The sequence below is a fragment of the Carettochelys insculpta genome, chromosome 18 (genome assembly GCF_033958435.1).
Source record: "Carettochelys insculpta isolate YL-2023 chromosome 18, ASM3395843v1, whole genome shotgun sequence".
Classification (NCBI taxonomy): Eukaryota; Metazoa; Chordata; order Testudines; family Carettochelyidae; genus Carettochelys; species Carettochelys insculpta.
In genome coordinates, this window is record NC_134154.1 from 12,305,736 (window position 1) to 12,326,253 (window position 20,518).

General features: G+C 40.8%; 1 protein-coding gene across 4 annotated transcripts in view; it reads right to left on the reverse strand.

Moving 5' to 3' along the window:
- Positions 1 to 20,518, reverse strand: part of GNB1L (G protein subunit beta 1 like) — a 109,950-nt gene that overhangs the window by 28,699 nt on the left and 60,733 nt on the right. For all 4 annotated transcript variants that reach the window (XM_075012909.1, XM_075012913.1, XM_075012910.1 and 1 more), the window contains exon 2: positions 5,037 to 5,083. The gene's annotated coding sequence lies outside the window, so the exon portion shown is untranslated. The remainder of the gene's footprint in view (positions 1 to 5,036; positions 5,084 to 20,518) is intronic.

Genomic DNA, 20,518 nt, shown 5'->3' on the forward strand with positions numbered 1-20,518 from the left:
TGCTAAACCATCAGAGGCTGTACAGCAAGACAGACAATTGTGCTTGATGAGAAGTGGCAGCAGCACAATTTGAAGTTTTCTACTGATCCTCAGTAGTGCTGTGTCTACACTACCCCCTCTTTTGGAAGGGGTATTTAAAATGACACGAATTGGAAGTGGTTAATGAGGCTCTGATATGAATATTCAGTGCCTCATTAGAATAATGGCGGACCGTCATTTTTCAAAAGTGCTGCTTTTGAAATGCAAACTGCCTGTGTAGATATGGGTGCTTCAAAATAAACCCCAGACTTCAAAATACCCTTATTCCCAAAATGAATTGGGAATAAGGGAATTTCAAAGTCGGGGGTTTACTTTGAAGCACTTGCATCTGCATAGGCAGTTTGCATTTCGAAAGCGGCACTTTTGAAATGTGACAGGCTGCCATTATACTAATAAAGCACTGAATATTCATATCACTGCCTCATTAACCAGTTCCGATCTGTGTCATTTAAATATCCTTTTCGAATGGGAGGGGTAGTGTAGACACGGCCTAGCTGTCACATAGCAGTTTGAGCACATGATCTTAGCCAAAAAAGGCCAAGAGTAATGAACTTCCACATTCTAATCCCAGCTTTTGCTAATTTCCTCTGTGAATTTTGGCAAGTCACTTAAGGAAATTTTTAAACACAATTAAATACCTGAAAATGCAGATAGGTGCCCGGTAAGATTTTTCAAACGCATTTACGTGGCTATCTTTATAAAGTTCCTAAACGATTTAAGAGCGTGAGTCCTATTTTCAAAAGTGACTAATATTGGTGTGAGACCAGATGCAGGTCCCAGGGCTCTTAGGCTATGTCTATAGTAATCATAGAAGTCGACCGCTGATATGCAATTTTAGCTACGCCAAATGCATAGCTAAAAATTGATTTATCTGTGGTCGACTTCCATGTCAGTCCACACCACAGAAAGTTGACAGCAGAATTTTTCCTGTCAACCTTCCTTATTCCTTGCCTCAGCGGGTCAATCTCTGGCATTACCGTGGCTCTAGCCTAAGTAGCGAAGTGATAGCCACAGAAAGAAATTTACAAAAAATGCTTTCAAAAATGTCCTCGGTCCTAGAGTATGACTCATGCAGATGCACCCAGATGTTGTGCCCACTGTCTTCTAAAAATAGGACACCAGAAGACATGCATTAAATTTTGCTTACGACATTATTAAGAGAACACCATCCCAGACAAAGTCAAAATCAACTTTCTTTTAATTTTATTTCCTGTTGTTTTAAATAGACATTAATCCTATTTTTTTCCTTGTCTTTCCTGTGCTGGTAACACACTCCTCCTTCTGGGACCAAACTGTGCTCCAGAAGTTCTTTTGACAGGATACAATACAAACCCTAGATATATTATGTTGATCACTTTTGATCCACCTCCAAATTGCATGCTGACTGGAAAATCCAGGTGTCCAGATCGGTATTCCAGTTAGTAAATGACTGCGCATGTCAGACACAGTATCGGAAACATGCAAAACATGTTTCTACTCAAACTGGGAATTGTTTAGGCTTCTTAAAAAATATAAAGCTACTTCATTTTAGAGAACAAATTACCAATAACATCTATAAAAACATTGTTTAGAACGTAATTAAGGGAACTTTCCTTAAGTTATTTGAGTTTCTACGCAGCGAAAAATGCACTACTCCAGCATTTGATTAAAAAAAAAAAAAAAGAACAGAAAAAAGTTGATCTTTCAAATAAGTCATTTAAAACGTAAATGTCAGAAGGTTTACCTCAGAAAAATCTCACACAATATTTAAAAAACCTAACAGATTCCTGAAGGAAAAATTCCAGCTGAATTCAACAATGCTCCTATTGCCATCACACACTGAAGCAAAAACTAACAGCTAGTAAACTATCACCTAAGCACCTCCTTTCACCCACAAATTCAGCTCAGGTACAGATAGACTGAGCAGATTAAAAAGGCTTCCTATTCTGTTGTTGTTCACAGAGTAGCAAAAAAATTGGTGCTAAAGAGAGATTTTTCTAGTATGCCAGAGATAAATCTCTCTCGGCATGTCTGGCAAACTGATTCAGGTCTTTAACTAGCAGGTGTGCCGATATAATAATTACTGCAAAATATTCAACACATCCAGGTGTGCTCATCATCAAATACATGAAATCCCTTTTATTTCTGAAAATTCCTAGCCTACCAGGTGCCAGCCTCCCAAAGAAGAGTCAGATTAAATAATTATTCAGTAAAAATATGAATAACATTTTTTCTTCTCTGTTCTCATGCATGAAAGGCCCTCTCCAGACTACATTTCAGTCTTTCCCTTTTGGTTTAAAGAGTAACTTTGGTCCTTTCATAATGATTTTTAAGGCATATTTCCCACATCTTAGAGCTAACTAACCAGACATAACTATTTAGCATCTGCATTCAATAAGAATATATAGTATGTAATTTCAAAGAAAACCGGTGGAAAGGGCAATTTTATTAAGTTTATAGTATTAAGCACATAATCAATTTATGTTACTCCCAAGCCCATTTTTAATTTTAAAATATGATAGGTGGCCCTTGTAGTATGAGCTTTCTAAAGGGCCCACAAGCCCAATCACATCCATGCTTTCTGTCTATAAATCATAATTAAAGTTGAGCTCTCTTGGTGGAGCAATATCTCCTTCTGCTCCCAGCAATGCCCATACTGCATGGCTACATTTAAAAATTGTGGGCCTCCCCCAGTTCAGTTTGTTGGCTGGATGATCCACTTATCTTGAGCTAACAGATATTCTGGAACATAAGCTTTCGTGGGCAAAGACCTGCATGCATGCATCTGACAAAGCAGGTCTTTGTCCACGAAAGCTTATGTTCCAAAATATCTGTTAGTCTATAAGGTGCCACAGGACTTCTTGTTGTTCTCGAAGATACAGACTAACACAGCTGCCTCTCTGATCTTTATCTTGAGCTGCCAGTCTGGATCAACAGAGTCCTAGCCACCTGCCTGGCCTTCTCCTAAATCTACTTTTCTTGAAATGCCAAAACACAAAAGGGAACTTGCACATACTCAGACAACAGTAGTTCAGGCAAATGCTGTTTGGACATGTGGCATTTCTAGCAGGCACAGGATCAAAGTACACAATTACAAGTATCCACTTTATCCAAATATAACTAAAATACAGATGGTTTGGCAGCTTCCAGATACATCTGCAGAAAAAAACTGAACTGCTTGTTTCAGAGTATTTGAACTCAAAGAGAAGTATTTGCAGTTTAATGCATACTCAGAAAATAGGCTCTTAAAGCAGGTTAAATAGTTCGTAAAACATGCTCGCTGGCCTTTTGTGGTAAATTTTCAGCCCACTGCCTCTCAGTTTGACTCTGCAAATCTTATAAACTTTACACAAACACACAGAAGTAGGGAAGAACATTTCAATCAGAGAAGTATCCGAGCAAAGCACATTTAGTTTGTACTCCATAATAAGCTAAAATTGCAAAAAGGCTTTTATTTATTATTAAATGAAGATTTAGGCAACAAGTAGCAAGATCCTGACAATCTCAGCCTGGACTCCATTTTACATATCACAGCTTCACTACATAATTTGATATAATCTCCGCGCTTTCCTCAAGGAAAACACAGGAGTGAAACTGTACAGAAAACCGAAGTCAGAACTGAGGTGCATTGGTCGATCTTGGGGTGGAGGGAAGTTTGTCTGCATAAGTTGCTTTTAGACAAGTGAGCACTACATTAACTTCTGAAATACATGCAAAGAAAATATGAATGTGACAGTTAAACATTTTACTTTACGGGTCTGTTTGACACTATTCTTGCTATACTATTAATGCTATAAAAATACTAATTCTATAATATTGTGCTTTAGTGTTTAAGTTAAAAAGCCAATTAAGTAAATATAACGGGTTTCAAATAGAATGATTTAACATATGAAAAATAAGAAAGATTCACTCCTTTTAGCAATGTGTATATCCAGTGCTTTACATTAGCACTACCCAATTACTTTGTATATTTATTCTTTACCTACATTAATCCTCAAATATCAGTGTCAAAGTAGGAATTAAGCAGTGTCATTGGATCTTAAAAGACTCGTGAAAAATGAAGCAAAAACAAAATTATGGCAATGTACTGCAAGCATGCTGCAATGTGAACTGAAACGTGAACAAAAATAATATAACTAAGAGATTTCCACATTGACATAACTAGTGCTGTTTTGGTAAAAAAAGAGGAGTCAGTACTCACCCAGTCCCCCTCCCCCTCCACCTTCCCTCCTCCCGCCCTACCGCCTCCACACAATAAAAAGCACTGGACATAACATCCTTGCTTTTGAAACTTTAAATTTGAACACATAACAGTGTGAAACAGGGTTCACTGGTTTATATGACCAAGGTACAGGATAATGTATTAGCCACACATACTTTGTTACAAAAGATTATAGGTCTGGAAGTCAAAAAAGCAGTCCAGTAGCACTTTAAAGGCTAACAACATAATTTATTAGGTGGTGAGGTTTCATAGGACAGACCACTTCTTCAGATCATAGGTCTGGAAGTCAGTACTGCAAGAGATTTCATTCTAACTGACCACACAATAGTTGTTAATGGCCAGTAATGACTGCTCAGAACAACACTTCAAAACAATAAGTCTAATCCTGAGAGGTGCAAAATTTTCTCTGCTATTGAAATTAACAGGAGGTTAGGAGAAAAACCTCCATCAGGATCTGCCCGAAAGCTACCTGCTTTCCTGCACCCATGCAGACAATGGAAGTTTCCACGTTTACACTACGTAAGCCGATAAACGGGTAAGGAGCAAACTGATTTGTCAGCCGCTGGTGCAAATACATGCCAAGAACTCCAATCAAAGCAGGAAAAAATTGGCTACTAATAACCATATGATTTTTCCAGTCATTTTCTGTCTGTGAATGACTAGTTACAGTTTTAGCATCTTTTCTCCTCACACAGCCATCATCTAACTGACAGACCAAAACACAGTCAGTTAAGTCTTTAAACAATCAAGTTTTTAAGGAAAATGTACACAATTCAAATATATGATTCAGAAATACCTGGGATCTGAGCTGGTGTCTTGAGGATCACTTCCAAATACTTCCATCTGCAATTAAAAAAAAAATCACTATAATTATTTTCCATATGAAAATGCAGATTCAGCTTGGGAACAAAACGAAGAACATTGAGGTAGCATATGGATCTCATTGTCCCTACACATTTTAGTCACTGAAACAAAAAGCAATTTATCAATATGTAAAAGCCATAAATTAACATAAACATTAATCATTCTAATACTCCTAGTGTGTCAGAATGATAATTTTTTTTCAGTCTTTCACTTTGACATACTTGCCGTTAGCTATCAGCTGGCTGACCTTTCTTAACACAGTTAAACATTTTAAGCACTGCAAATCTCACTGAAGTAAACATTTTTGAGAAAGCCAAATATCATGGTTATACTTATGCCACCGTGCTTGTTTTTAATATATCAGGCTTAAAATACAGCATGAAAACACAGCTGAAACTGATGAAATTTTAGTGTTTCATAAACAGGTTCATTGTCCAGATTAAGGAAAGAGAAACCCATCTGTTTTGCTTTATGAAGCCATTAATTGCTCAGTGAAGCACAAGATAAAACTACGGAAAGCCTTGTTTTAGGAGAAAGAAATCTGACACAAAGTACACAGTAGTTCAGCTCCAAAACAGACTCTCCATATGGCTATTGGAAAAAGATATAGACCCTCAAACACCAAATCTTCCTGAAAAATGAAAGAGGATTCACATAATTACCTCTGTATAACACAATATTCAGGCTTAAAAGTTGAATTAAGTTTGCACACTTGATAAATCATTGCAATCTAGCATAAAATTGATAAGCTAAGGACCATCAAAGGCTGTTGTGATTAGCCTTTCAATTCAGCCATGCATTGCAATCTGTCAGCAACAGAGATCTGTCTATCCAGCCTCCTTAATTAGGGGTGCTGCCTACTTTAGCACCAGTCATGAATCTCTTGTTTCCAATAGAAATAACTAGCTCATACTGTCCTGATTTAATAAAACACCTTTAAGACATTTTAACAGACATTTTCTGAAATACTTTTGTTTAGTAGCAAATTATTAAAAAAAGACAGAGAAGAAATATATCAGGTTCTTACTGCAACTGAAGTGATTTCAGCCAAACTCACATCTCTATTATTAAGAATTCTGTAATTTTCAGCAATTAAAATATATACTTTATTTGAAAACTAATTAATTCTAGACACATATTTTTCCCATGACTAAATTTTATGACTACTTGATTTATTTACTTCTAATTACTCCTTAATTAATCTGGCCTTATATAACAGTATTATTATTTTTCTGGCATTCAACCAATAAAGACGGTAAATTGATTGAGGTTCCGTTGTGCAACAGCAGACTCTGAAATGTCAGTTTCAACACCACCTTTATTCCTTTGCCTGTTCTACTACTTTTCCTTTCCTCCCACAGGGCACATGAATGTGAAACACAATATGCACAGGATAACTTTTTGTGTTCTATAGTTTTTTTCCTCAAAATGTGAAACATAACATAAATCTTGTTTAAATTCAATATCAATGCATATGAAATATGATACTACATAATAAAAATACAAATATTAAGAAATTATGTTACAGTTCTAGCAATATATATCACAAAATAGGTAGTCAATTTACTATTGACATACAAGTCTAAATCCTCAGCTAGAATAAACTGGATTGCTGCTATTGGCCGCCAGCTCCGCAGAAGGCCTACGCCTACACTAGAGAGTTTTGTAGACAAAACTGGGGTTTTGTAAACAAAGCTCAAGCAGCATCTACACACAACATGTGTTTTGTCGACAGAAACCATCAACAAAAAAGCTGTGTAGGTGTTCCCGGGGCCCTTTTGTCAACAGAGCAGATCAAAAGATTGATCCACTTTTATGTGTGGATGAGATCTGTCAACAGAAGTTTTGTCGGAACGTATGTTCCAACAGAAACTTCTGTAGACAGATGCTTCTTAGCGTAGATGTAGCCAAGATGTTCTATAATATCTAAGAACAGGGGATGAAGGATCAAATGAAATGTTTCATGCTAGTTTGGAAAGTTCACACACAATACAAATTTATTTTAACATTTGTGTCAGATTTACTTTAATTAAACTTGGGCTATGTCTACAGGGCACGCTGCTGCTGGCATGGTCATGCAAATGAGGGCACTCAACAATGCACATGGGCAATCATTTGCATAGTCACATGCCTCATTTGCATAGTCGTGCAAGATCATTGTCCCAGCAGCAGCTTCTGTTGTCACAAAACAAGCCATATAGATGAGGTTCTGTAGACCAAAACCCCCCTTGTTGACAGTTCCTTATTCCTGAAAACAAAGAGGAATAAGGGGCTGTCAACAAGCGGGGGTTTGGTCAACAGAAACCCATCTACACAGCTTGTTTTGTGACAACAGAAACCTCTGCCGGGACAGTGATGTCATGCAACTATGTAAATGAAATGCATGACTATGCAAATGAGCAACTATTTGCATTGTTGAGTGCCCTCATTTGTATGACCCTGCTGGAAGCAGTGTGCTGTGTAGACAGAGTCTTACTGTATAATTTTAGCCTCCATTTGACAAAATTGAGTTACACAAGCTTCAACCAAAATAAAAAACAAACCCTCGCACACCTTGCTTTATAAATCACTACTGCTGGAAGAATGGTATTCGTTTGCAATAAACAATGTTACAGCACAAATGTACTTAAATATCACAAATAGAAGTAACAATGGCATTTTTGTTCCTGTCTTTACCAATTTAGAGATAAAAACTATAAATTAAAAAAATCCCACAAGCCATTGCTGCCCCTTTTATTGTTGGGAGCCCTTAAACTTCCATCAGCATATCCCTTCCTGAGATTCGTAGTCCTGGCTCTTCCTCCAAAGTTGGCACCCCATATCTGTGCACGTATTTTTTTCAGAAGGAGGAACTGAGAATGGATTAATTTTAGACATTTATAGAAGCAACATGTTAGTGCGTGTTCACTCTAATCTTTTCCATCCATGTGAAGACATTTCCTATGTGTAGAATAATTTCTTTCATGTGCTCCAAAGTATGTGTGAATGTGCACCATCAGTAGAAACATAAAACCTAGGTCTGAATGCTCTGCTCATCATCGGGGGGCTTCTGCCTCTCTCCTGAGTGCTCACACAAGCACACAGCATGCAGGGAGCAATGATTGCTAGTTCATATTCTTTTCAATCTTTTGAAGCAGTTACTGGATTTTGTGTTATTTTCTGCTATATTATGTACTATATTGATCACAGATACCACTTATCCAAATGAGTCTAATTCTAGAGGGGACAAGTTATTTCACTGTGTACCCAAACACTGTACTCAAAGCATCTCCTGATTGAATTTTCCAAAAAGCCTATCAAAATATTCTTTTTTATCCTTATTGCCCTATCTTCTGAAATACCAAGGGAAGCACTGACAAAATACAAAATCATTGGAAGAGCTGGAGAGAAAAGGAAGTATTTTTATAATTAAATCAAGCAAGAAACTCTATAAGCATTGTCACTTTACAGGGTATATCCAGAACAAAATACTGTATTTACTTTTTTCACATGCTTTCTGTTTTATAAACACGTTTAAAAATAAACCAACTTTTAAAAAATGCACCTGTCACAAATAATCAATGGTAATATATTGAAATAAGTAAGCAAACACTAAATCAGTTGCTATGGTTCCTGCTTGTTTTCCTAGTTTGTATTTTAGACCCATCCTGTAAATCCTTACTCGCTTGAGCAATCTCCTTAAAGCCGTGAGCATTGCAGAATTACGCCCTTAAATAAAAATATAATTTAATCTCCAGGGATGCAGTAATGACAATCAATAAATTCATTACTTCTTTGGAATATTTATGCTTGTTAACTAAATTATATTACTCCTGCGAGGCAAGTGTTACTATATGTCATTTTACAGATAGAGAAACTGAGGCAGAAAGGTTAAGTGATTTGCCTGGGACAACAGAGTCATTGAAAGACCAAGGATTAGCATAGGATTTATGGGCTCCCAGCTCTCTGTAAGCACAACAAAAGCGAATTTACTAAACGTTTTGTAAGAAAAGAAAGGTCTAAAACTGTATTATAAGGTTGTGTGACAATCCTCTATTCTGCATTAATTCATTAGGTCAAAATTTACAGACTTTTGTAGACAGCAGTCCCAGTGGGGTCACTGGAAGTTTTGCCTCAATTAGGACTGTGGAATTTGGTCCATAACTTTTACTATTTCACGAATCAATTTTTTATTTTATTTTTAAGAAGGCCAATGACGTATATCAGCCATTTCAAGTTTAGAATTCAGAGAAGCAGGTTAAAAAAAAAAAGCATTTTTGTGCTGTACATCTCACTAAAATTCAAGATTAATTGGCATCAGGACCTACTTTTGTCCATTGTAATTTCCATCAGATACAATATAGATAGATAGATGTTATTTGACTAAGCCAAGTTATCAGATGGCCAAGTAGTCCATCCAAGAATGTACAGTACCATAATTCTGGGACAAACAAGAATGAGAACAGTGTAAATGTTACCTGGATCATCAAAGAGAGCAAAAGTTTATTTTAACAGATTAGCCTAATCTTAGAATTTAGAACCACAATTGCTGTTTCATGTCAACTCGATCACATAATTCTAGATCCATTTCCATGACCACGTAGGATGCAATTGTTAAATATATTAATTTTAAGGTGTTACAGCACTGCTTTTTTTGTTTTTTGAAGATACAGACTAACATAACTACCTGTCTGAGACTACTCATTTTGAGAGAGACAAGCCGAGTGAGGGAGTATCTTTAAAATCTTTGGTAATATTGGAAGAAGAACTCCATGCAGTCCAAAAGATTGTCTCTTCCACCAATGAAAGTTGGCCCATTAAAAGATATTACTTCACCCCTGGTTTCTCTCATATTCTGGTACTAATATAGTATATACCAATATTGCAGTGCTTATTCTTCACATTCCTGAGATAACAATATCAAACAGGTAAATAGTCAAAATGAGAGGATATTAATTAAAAGAGAGTGACAACTGCAACACCAGTTCAATAATTCTTCAATAACCTTTATGCAGGAATTTCTAGTATTGAACATTACTGATGCCTGGCACATTCTGATCAGTTAGCTCTCCAATATTTTTAATATTAATGTCTTACATTTGCTATTTATTTCTCTCTACTTGCTAAACCAAAAATTCCCGAAGACCATCAACATGTCTAGTGTTATATTACTTGTTTAAACCTTCAGTCCCCTTGTCTACTATGAAACACAATTAAAACACACACACACCCCACCCCAATCAAAGCCAGCAAAAAAAAAACAAAAACAAAAAAAAAACAAACAGAAAAACAAAAACCCAAAACCGAAATCTAAAACTGTTTCACCATCTTAATTCTGAATCTTGAACCAGCCTGCAGTACCTGAACTTGAACTTCCAGCCTTTGAACGGGGTCTGAACAGCCCCCTTTTGTACTGCTCTTCTATGCTTGCAGGAACTGAAGTGTCAGTCTTTCATCGAATAATAGATTATATTGTGTTCTGATCACATTAATTAAGAAAACCTTTACGAGCATCATTATCTCAAACCAGAAAATCTAGATCAAAGTATAATAGATTTTACAGAACAATAAAACTGATTATAAATATTTAAACACTAATTAAAGTGCCTCATTGTTAAAAAGTAAATAAATAATTTAAAGCTACCTCTCTTTATAAAACTATCAAAGTCCACCATATTTATGCACTGTTTCACAGAAAATTGGGGTCAAGATTGGGTGGAGGGTGGGAAGAAGTGCATATAAAAGAGAGTCATTTGAGAACATGGAGGATAGCTAGAGTTTTAAATCTTTTGTCTATAGTAAGCCACTTGCATATTCCAGTGAAAGACTTAACTCTTTAAAGTCTTTACAAAACCCCTTCCTACCAGACAAAGAAATGACGGACAACATCAGCTGCTTGGACAAGAGACTCCAGATTGAGGGGATGGAAATCCCCTCAGAAAGAATAAGGGGGGTGGAGGGGTAGAATGTTTTTTAAAAATGTGTTATAGTAAATAAGTTAATTCCCAGACTAGCAAAACTATACCAAAATCTGCCAATTTTTATTTAAATTTTCATCTTTTTTCTGTGTGTATAAAGAAATTTGGTGCCAATATAAATCTGTTTTGCTTTAATTTTCACACAAAGATTGTGTCTACATGCTATAAACCCTCATGTTCCATGTAATAAGATGAGAAAGTCCTAAGCAACTGCTTTTTCCTCCTCCTTCCAAGTGGATATCAGCCATAGATCTCTGAGGAGGAAACAGAGCATTCAGGAGAGGAAGGAATTAGATACTGACTAATCAATGAACAACAGACAGTCACCAATATTGGTGCCACTCACTTCAAACTATAATCAAATTCTCTATCTGTGACTCAAATTTTAAAACTATAATAATTTACGGAAAAGGATTAAGTTAGCCATTTTGAGTCAAAGACTTATTTCATAGCTTCATCCCAAATCCTGTATATTGTTAAGATCCCTTTCCCCTTTGAAGACTTACTGAATGACTGAAGCTTCTACTTTCTGAGAAACAGATAACACAAGACCAGTAATCTGACTCTAAGCCACTGGATAAAGGCAGTTTGTTTCCTCTTAGCCCATCTGTCAACACCTCTTCAGTAATTAGTCCTAATTATTACAAAGGACTAGCCTCCCACTCGCATTATTAAATCAGAAATAGTATCATAGCCAGGTATCTTTCAACACGTACGAGACCAACGACCTTCGATTTCATTGACTCTTCTATCAGTATCCGCCTCTGCAAGAGTCTAGGCAGTAATTTTAGCATCAGCTTCAAAGATGCAGATCCCACAGTGGAATTCCAGGGATGCATTCATATACACATCCACATCATGTGACATGCGAGCAAGCAACATAATTGACCTTTGCATTGTCTCCTAAACTACTATGATATCAAACACATATTCAGTTTTACACAACAGAACTTTTTGTACTTAAAAGTTTTCCTTTGAACTAAATACTAACAGCAGTCTCGCTGTAAATACAACAATTTAAAATAGTTAAGGAATAATAAAGAGAAATTGTTATAATTTGGAACAAACAGTTTTTTTTTAAAAGGAGGACTTGCACAAATAAAACAAAACAACCTTTCTGACTCTAAACAGGGGCTTGTGTCTGCATGAAAAAAAGCTTGAGGTGGCTTTATTTGTATTTCCTCTATATATGAAATTCAAATCTTGTCTTCTCTGGAAGGCATTAGATGCCTGGAAAATTTAGAACGTTGCAACATCACAGATATCAAGGAGGTGAATCATAACTATCTGAGAAAAGTATTTGTTTTTTATTAATGTATATTTAAACAAAACTCTCAGTAGAAAAAAGTATCTGTGTTAAGGATAAAGCACCCATTTTCCCTTTCACTTAAAGGCAAAGCGAGTAGTCACAACACACATATGAGACCATTAGTGAGGCCTTATTTACCCTGGGATTTTCAGACACCTGTGCAAACCCCTCACTCAGAAATGGTGCATGACTTGCACCAGTGTGACACTAACGTTACGTCTAGACTGCAGGGTTTTGTCGACAGAAGTTTGTGTTGGAAGATGCCTTATGACACAACCCGTTGACAGAGCGCATCCAAACATCAAGGCGCATTGAAAGAGTGACCCACTCTCCCCACAGAGAGCAGACAGACAGCCTGGACGCTCTATCGGCAAAATGGCCACCCAGAACCACATCAGCCAGGTTCTTGCCCAGAGCCAGTGCCAGAGCCCTGTGGAGATGCGTACTTAAAATGACCCCTCCAGACAACCACTCCCTATCTCTGCTGCGGGCTCACCTATCCCTGTGACGGACTGCAAAGTTCTCACAGTGCCCGCTGTGCTTGCCCTGTGTTTGCAGCCAACACAGCTGGTCCCTGGGTGCCACGCTGCCGGAGCTGCCCCTGGGATTGCAATGACCCCACACGGACACACTGTGGCTTGTACTGAACTTTCTGGCAGCTGCCTTCCTGTTTCTCAGTGGAGTTGACCCCAAGATCATGTTCGGGACTGTTGTCCTGGATGCAGAAGCTACACGCCTGACTCCCATGGTGCACAGGCAGCTCTGGACCAGTTCAGACTGGTGGGAACAGCTAGTCATGAAGCAGTGGGATTACCAGCAGTGGCTTCAAAACTTTCACGTGTGGAAAGCCACCTCCTTGGAGCATTGTGCCTGGCTCACCCCCACCCTCCAGAGACAGAACACCCACCTGCAGCCCGCCATCCCCGTGGAAAAGCAGGTTGCAATCGCCATCTGGAAGCTTGCCACCTCTGACAGCTACCAGTCAGAAGGCAACTAGTTTGGCGTGGAGAAGTCTACTGTCGGGGCCCTCCTCGTGGAGGTAATGCACTCTTGGGCACCAGTCCCCACCCAGATGCGGGGCATGCTGTAAAAGGGCGACCCTTGGGAAGCCAGTTTGGGGGTGTCAGGGGTGGAGGTAGGGTGCAGGGGAAGCCCCGTCCCCTGGGGATTGTTCTGTCCAGCCCTCACACAGCTCTGCTGCTGGGGGCAGGGGGGCGGCCTTATGGGGGAAAATCCTGGAGGGCTGTGGGGGAGCAGGCAGGAAGGAGCTGGGGGCCCCAAGGACCCAGGTGCCCTCTCTCTGTCCCTGTCATGTGTTTGTGCCTCCATCTGCAGGTCATGAGGGCTATCAACTCAATCCTGCTGTGGAGGATCATCCTTCTGGGAAACCTTGATCAGGTCATGACCAGATTTGCGGTGCTGGCGTTTCCAAACTGCATCGGAGCCACTGATGGGACCCACATCCCAATCCACACCATGGAGCATTGCATGGCCAAGTTCATCAACAGAAACGCTACTTATTCATGGTGCTGCAGGTCCTAGTCAACCACCGTAGACAGTTCACAGACATTTAAGTCAGGTGGTCAGGCAGGGTGCACAACACGTTTTCTGCAATTCCAGGCTGTGCCAAAAGTTGGAGGCAGGCACATTCATCCCCCACCATGATCTGGCAGTTGGAAACATGCAGGCACCACTCTGGATCAAGGGGGACACAGCCTACTCCCTCATGCCATGGCTGATGAAGCCATATACCACTCAGCTGGATCCCAGCAGGGAACAGTTCAATGAGTGCCTGAATCACACCAGGATGCAGAACAAGTGCGCCTTTGGCCACCTCAGGGCACGGTTCAGGTGCCTGCTGACCAGCCTCATTGACGGGGAGCACAACATACCCCAGGTTGTGGAGGCTTGCTGTATCCTGCACAATACTGCCGAAGGACAGAGGGAGGCCTTCCTCCTGCGGTGGGGGACAGGCCTATGAACAGTTGAGAACAGCCACCCTCTGTCAGGCTCATCAGGATGGGGTGCAGATTTGTGAGGCCCCAAGGGAGAGCTTTTCTCAAGGACCCCAGTAACCCTCCCCAGGCTCCCCCAGTGGGGGCCTCAGGCCTACAGCCCTCGTCCATCCCCACCATGACTCCTTCCTTAGCTCCTTCACCCCTTCCTGCCCCCCGCACAATAAAGGCAGATGCTAGTGTGGAGAATGATAACTGGGTTTAATGAAAAAGAACAAGAAGTCCGGTGGCACCTTATAGACTAACAGATATATTGAAGCATAAGCACAATTCATCTAATGAAGTGGGACTTCAGCCACAAAAGCCTGTGCTCCAATATTTCTGCTAGTCTATAAGGTGCCACAGGACTTCTTGGCTATGTCTACACTAGCCCCAAACTTCAAAATGGCCATGTAAATAGCCATTTTGAAGTTTACTAATGAAGCGCTGAAATACATATTCAGCGCCTCATTAGCATGCAGGAGGCCGCAGCACTTCAAAACTGATGCGGCTCGCCACCGCGCGGCTCATCCTGACGAGGCCCCTTTTCAAAAGGACCCCGCCTACTTCGAAGTCCCCTTATTCCTGTGAGCAGATGGGAGCCACACGGTGGCGAGCCGCGTCAATTTCGAAGTGCTGCGACCGCCCGCATGCTAATGAGGCGCTGAATATGTATTTCAGCGCTTCATTAGTAAACTTCAAAACGGCCATTTACATGGCCATTTCGAAGTTTGGGGCTAGTGTAGACATGGCCCTTGTTATTTTTGCAGATACCGACTAAGAGGCTACCCCTCTGATACTTCGACTTAATGTGAAAACTATTTACAAAGTTGGGGGGAGGTGGCTGGGACTGTAGGGTCGTGAGGGGCCTTTCAACTTGGATATGGGGTGGGGCTGCAAACATGAGAGGATGCGGGACCCTGAGAAGCATTGGCCTTGAGGTCCCAAATGTGCGGCAGGAGGGGATCCCTTTTGGGGCTGGCCTGGGGCCAGGACCATTGGGAGGTATGGACAAGGAGGGGCTGGGGCAGAGTCTGGGTTGTTGGGGGGTGTATGAGGAGTGGGGGGATATGGGATGCAGGGGGAGAGGGCATGGCCATTGCCCGGGGAGCTGGCAGGGGTCCAGTGTGCCTTGTGGGAGGGCAGGCAGGTGCAGGGCACCAGGGGCAGCAGTGGAAGGCTGGGTAGGCATGTCCCACCTGGGACTTCCTGGGACCCCTGAGGCTGCTCCCTTGAGGGCTTGGGGGGGTCTCGGGGTGCCTGGTATTCTGCCATCTCACATGGTGTGGCCATGGTGGAAAGCTGAGTGCCACACGGCTGCTCCTATGCTCTCAGCTTCTTCCCATGGGATTCCCCAGGCTCCCTGAAGTTTTAAGAAAGGCTGGAGGCAGGAACCATAGAGGGCTGATTGCTGTGGACAGAGTGTCCATCGGGGCACCTGTGTGGCATCCCAGGAGCCTTTTCTGTTGACAGAAGGCCCCCCGAAACATCCAGACCCACCTTTTGATGACAGATCCCTCTCGACAGAGAAGTTCTTCCTCATGGCGAGAGGGGTACGGCTGTCGAAAAAAAGCACTCTGTTCTGTTGACAGAACATGCTCTGCAATCTGGTTCTCTCCGAGTTTTGTCGACAAAATGGCTGTTTTGTTGACAAACTCTACAGTCTAGACATCGCCTAAAGGTTTCTCCTGATGTAGATACAACAGTGCAGGTACATACAAAAACTGCAGTGTAGATAAAGCAAATCCTCCCACAATAATGGTATACAAGACATGATGTCTCAAATGGTTCACCTCCTCATATTTTACCTTAGAAACATTTTAGAAAAAAACTTTTATGCCCTATTTATTCATAACAAAGACACATATGAAGTCACAAGCTCATTTTCTCATCCAGCATTCCTTTTGTAGATAACTTTTAAAGCCAACCAAAAAGTTTATAATTACCAGAAGTTAATTACTTTCAGAAAACAGACATTCAGTGTATTAATGATCAGGATTTTTGGCCAGGCACTAAGTGAGAATGGAAATAGATAAGAATCACACACACAAACCTGCAGGGATATCAGAGCCCCTCCATGGCGCTACTTAAGCACCATGCTACTGGCATCATGGCTGCAACTCCTACGTGGGGGTTTGAGGCCATAGAAGCCACAGATGTATTAAACCCATGGCCTTTTCTCCAATTCATATGCAGAGATCTCTACGGTCTATATGGAATTTTCATGAAGACAGTTCTGTAGCATATAGGGCGTGTGAAGGTAATTTGTGGAATTACTCCATTCCCATTTTCTGTGTACCTCCCTCTTCAGAACTTAAGTGGTGCAGAAGGCATCATGCAGCACATCTGGATCAGTTTCCACTTCAGAAGTAACAACTTCAGTGCCAGCAATAACAAAAAGATACCAAAGCTCCCAAGTCTCATATTTTTCCAATCAAATGTCATTGTAAGTATAACAATCGGTAGGTACTGAACTATCAGTGGATCCAACTGTAAAATGCATGTAACTATTTCAAATACCATATTAATATGCCATCTGCTAAAATCAATATTAACACCATTAGTCTGAAATACTCTTATTACATTTCCCTTTATAAAACTCTAAATTTAAGACTAATAGTTCCAGCATAAGGTGTCTTCCCCCTCACACTATCACTTGTACCATTAAAAAAACCTTATAAAAACCAAAATCTTATGTACCCTTTAAAGAAAAAAGGGGTTTTGCTACTGAATAAATATTACTCTGGTTATTCTGAGTCTTATCCAGTATAAGACTCTCTTAATCTCTAAGAATTTTAAGATTTCTGTAGTGGGGCTAAGGGAGGAAGAAAAGGGTAAATATTGAACATTAATGCTTGGACAGGCAGAGGGTGACTGTACCATTCAAATGCTGGAAAAATGGTACAAGAGCTTAAATACATTTTTAAAAACACTTAGGCTAAAGTTACACTACAATGCTCTGAAAGAAAGTCCCAGACAGCCGCAAGAGAAATGAGAACATACAAATATGGAAATTACTGTCAGGAGAGTTTTCCCGACTAAACTTCTGTTGATAGAGTGTGGCCATACACAAAAGCCAACTGGGAGAGCACTCAGCTCTGTCGACAAAACAGCTGGAGTGCCTGGCTGGTCTCTCGACAAAACAGGCACCCAGAAGCACATCAGACATGGCTGCCCAGTGTTGTGGATTCCCCCGTCGGTCAAGAAAAGGCTCCCCCAGAGTGGCCAGGCAGCTTTTTTGCAGGCAGAATCTGTCAACAGCAGCATTATACCTCAAAGCTTTGAGGCAGAACACTGCCGGCAAAAGTGCTGTGTTCTGTCCAGATACTGTTGACAATATATGTTTTGTCTGTTCACACTCCATGAGTTTTGCCGACAAAACCGGGGTTTTGCCAGCAAAACTTGCTGGTGTAACCACAGCTTTTGACTTCCTGGAACTACTAGTTAAAATCCCAGCAGAATTGACTCAGTCCTTCATTCTTCCACTTTAAACAGCCTGCTTTCATCTACCATGCATTTAGCTTTCAGTGTAGACCTTTAAAGGCCTATCTGTCCTGTATCAACACTAAAGAATTATACTCAGCACTTTTTGTAAGAATGTATGTTGGTGTCCAAGGCCTAAGCCCCTTTCCTTCACACTACAGTGCAGCATACCATCTGGTTATCACTCTTCACCTTCGAGTTGGCTGCATTTCAATGGAGGATTTTACATATGGGCAAATCCTGCCCTACTTCAAAAACACTTGGTGTCACCTAGAAATTGTGGTTGGAATGGGTATTTCTCATGTACAACTTACCTCATCTTAAAGAGTAACAGAGAGGGAGCTGTGCTAGTCTATATACTATCAAAACAAAAAAGCAGTCAAGTAGCTATTTAAAGACTAATAAAATAATTTAGTAGGTGAGTTTTCGTGGCTGCCCCACGAAAGCTCACCTAATAAATTATTTTGTTTGTCTTTAAAGTGCTACTTGACTGCTTTTTTGTTTTACCTCATCTTAATTAAACGTTTGATCAAAATTGTGAAGAAATAATTCTATGAATAAGCACATACAGCGTAGCCTGGAAAATTAAAATAGGCACAGCCAGGAACAATAAAAGAGAAAATTCCTCTGAACTTCAGCTCAAGGGACTGAGGAGAAGGTGTCAATACCTCCACAACTCCAGGCCTGTAAGGCATTTCTTTACTCACATTCCTAGCTCTCATAGCATGTATTGTGTATTTCAGCAACAGGAAGCAGCCAGGGCGCATTATGGCAATTCCTTTTCTTCCCTTCCTCTTATGGACCGTCTCAGGCTCAAGCACCATATTTCCAACTCAGTTTTTACAAGGAGTAATGAGGCTGAGCTTTGTTAAAATTGCTGGTGATCCATCTCTGCACAAGTTATAAAACTGTTTGTTTACTTGCAAATCAGGATATATGACAGCAATGACTCTTTTGCAATTTCCTCAATGGTTAAATAGCAACAATACAAAAGTAATTTGGCAGGCTAGTCACATGAATAATAACTGTGTAGGTCTGCATCAAAGCACCCCTGAAATGTTCATTTGGAGATCAGTTTTAAAGGACCTCAAAACATGAAAGTTTTCAAAATTATGTAGTTTGTATAAAACACTTATAAATTACCCTGCAAGACCTTCAGTCTGTTGGTCTTGCAAAAAACTGCGCGTACTGCGTTCATGGAAGAATTCTGTGTGAAGAGTATTATATCTGCTATTGCAATAAATTCTTCATGGTTGAGGCTAGGTCCTTTTTGTACATAAATGACCCTTGTTTATGTTTGCAGAATGTTATTAAATTTTATTGGATGCTATGAATTATGTGTATTCGTTAATTTCTTGTGGATACAATATGATGGATTTCAGAAACGCATGTAAAAGATAACAGACTAGAGCATTCTATTCTAAACAAGAGCTCAAAATAGCTAAATCCTAGTCAGCATTGAGATAACATGAACAAGTCAATTAATCATATGAAGCACATACCCCACACTATACACACACATATATATATATTTATAAACTAGACAATTTACCTGGCGTTGCTCAGGTCTTTCAGGGCAGGTGGCTAGGGATGTGAGGGGTACAGAAGTCAGGACAGGGGCTTGGAGGGCTCAGGGCATGTGGGTGGGGAAGCAGGAGTTAGGACAGTGTGTGGGGATCTTAGGGGAGAGGTACAGGAATCAGGGCAGAGTGTTGGAAGGTGTGAAGATTCAGGGCATGGGGTTGGGGGATGCAGGAGCCAGGGCAGGGGTTGGAAGGCGTGGAGGGGTCAGGGCAGGGGTGGATACTGCACTGCCTGGGTGCTGGGAGCTGGCCTGTGGTGTTAGGGGTTGTGCTGCCCAGCTGGTGGCTGCTCCAGGGCTCTCCAGGGTTGTGAGGGTGTGCCTGCTTGCTGCCCCTCTGTGGTCATTCTGGAGTATGACTGTCCCTGCTACCAGACTCTTTGTTTTCTGTTTGATAAGAAACAATCACATTCCACACACATCCCATCGTTCTGGCACAGCCATACGCTGACCTTGCTTTAAGCTGTGATTAGAGGAAGCTGCATACCAAATATGGTGGTCCTAGCTCTTACCATTTAGGAGGAGTTCTTGACTAAATGGACTCACAGACAAGGGTGACCGTACGGGACAGGGAGATATGGTGGGGAGGCATGGTTCCTCCCAGCTCCACCAAGCCCTGGGGAGCTAGGAAGGAGGTGGCAGCTGCCAGCACTACCCTGGGAAGTGGCAGCCCCCAGAGCTCCCCCAGAGCCCTAGGGAAGCGGTAGCCGCCAGTCCTCTTCAGCAACACAGAGAAGTGGCAGCCCCAGGGAAGCGGAAGTGATACGGCAGCTGCCCACACTCCCCTCTGGCTTCCCTGAGGCTCAGGGAAGTGACCTATCTGCTCTCCAGCCAGCGAAGGGAGGGCCCAAATATGGAACAATTAGTCCTTTTTAAAAAATAAGTAGGGACCATCCCACCATATATGGGATGGATGGTCAGCCTACCACAGACAGAGGAACATCCATACAGATACACAAACTCATGTGTATAGTAGATGTGAATTTAATATAACCAGATTAAAGATAAGTCACATGCTTAAGCAGAAAGGTTTTTTAAAATCTGAAGGTCTAAGCTTTTTCTTCTACAGTCTGTAAATTTAGATTTCCT